Here is a 1894-nt window from a genome sequence, read left to right on the forward strand (position 1 = left end):
TCAAATTAGAGACACAGTATATCTGGCCTGCAATATTTTTCTGCCCGTCTTTTGAGTAAAGAAAAAATAAAGTGAAATGAAGAATTGTTGTAGTTTTCTACTCAGAGAATGCTGCAATGCAATGTTTCAATGTGAAGAATTTTAATACAGAATCTTTTTTAACAACTTAACATTTTCCCTAAAGAATACAGATTTTGAAAAGAAAATCTACATTTTACAGGCGTAACTGTTAAAGAATTTCAACATGACTCCTTGTAACCTTTTTGAGCATGTAGATGGGCTCAGAGGAGACAATGAGTTGATTTATACATATATAATCTTTGATGGTGAAAAGTCCATCAAAACCTCTTAGGTTTTTTGGCCCTCCCACTGTTGCACACGAGTGTCCCAGGAATACATAGATGAAACAAAAAAAACCCTACCGTGGCACCCAGAAGCTCCTTATTTTAACGTTTGCCACCTGTTCACATTTGTAGTTTGTAAATGTTGGATGTTGTCCAAGAAGCCACAAGTCAGTAGAATCACTGACTGCCAACATATCCACCTTACTTAAAAGGCAGTGCTTCCCCCACTGGAGCTTTGTCAAAAGGTTTGAGTCTGTTTCAGCGCCACTAGTGAAGAAGGAGTAATGTTAGCTATTTATATACAAGGAGATACTCGAATTACAAAGGCAATTTCAAGTTTTGCTGAGAATTCCCTTTTGTTACATGAAGAAAAACCTTGAAAATCTACCTGCGTCAAAAATCTAAAGTGATTTGAACACGCAACGTTTCGTTCACAAGAAGATACGCTCAGGTAGTTTCAGAAGCTTTTATATATTCTTAATTCAGTCAGATTTCCCAGGGTGAAGAGATAGTTGATATTAAAAAACACTTAGCCTAAAAGAAAACTAGGAGCAAGAACTGTGATGAAGCGGGCTAGACAGATTCACAGCTGCTGTTCCTTTATCTAGCAAACAGCTGGAGAAGTGAGAATTCTACTTTTCCTCGCGGAGGGGAGGAAAGTCTTCTGAATCACACACCCGTGAAGGTGCAAGAGTGTGCCTGTTGGCTTTGCATGCCGCAGCTGTCTTGTCACTTTAAAACCTTGCTCAAGGAATCAGTAAATTGCATTTGAATTTTCATTGTACTTTAAGTACCTTATAAGTAACATGTCACAAGGTGTCTCCTCCAAGTCATGATTATGCCGGAACTAGTCATTACCCCAGGTTTACGCAGGACATATCAACCATGATCTTCCACGAGAAGAGCTGTCGCCAGCTCAAGCTGGGGAAGGCAGGGGTAGCTCTGGAGCGTTGGTGCGTTCCAGGACCCTAACTCGGATTGCAGTTGCTCTCTGAGACTTGCTGCACAGAGAGGGGAGCGCGGCAGCCTCTGCTCATAATGACTTTGAAGCCTTTTCAAGTTGGAATGAGAACAAATGCAACTCCATAATCTGCATCGATGACCCCACACTTCACACCCATTTCCAATGTTCCTACTTTCTCCTATCGCTTGGGCTTTTCTTCTTTATCAAGAAAATGGTTGGCTGGCAGAATGAAAGCAGGATTTGTGCTGGTGGATTTTACCATACTTCTAAAATCCTGAATCATTTGTCCTGAAGGGCTTGCATTTTCAGAGAAACCTTGAAGAGCAACACGCCCCGTGAGCCCCAAATGTTACGTGTACAATAGGGAACCAGCGGCACTTCTGCATCCCCAGATCCAAGAGTGGACGGTGACTACATTGTGACTCCATATCTAAAGTCCAGGCACGTGTCTCTTGCTTGTCAAATGTCGCGAAATTAAACTTGTACACCTGAGCTACAGGAGGCCCGTGCGTGTCAAATGAGAATGTCACCGTACGTCCCAACAGGCATTAACAGATGCAGTGAACAGAATTGCCACACACCTTCC

The sequence above is a fragment of the Phalacrocorax aristotelis genome, chromosome 2 (genome assembly GCF_949628215.1).
Source record: "Phalacrocorax aristotelis chromosome 2, bGulAri2.1, whole genome shotgun sequence".
NCBI classification, from domain to species: Eukaryota; Metazoa; Chordata; class Aves; order Suliformes; family Phalacrocoracidae; genus Phalacrocorax; species Phalacrocorax aristotelis.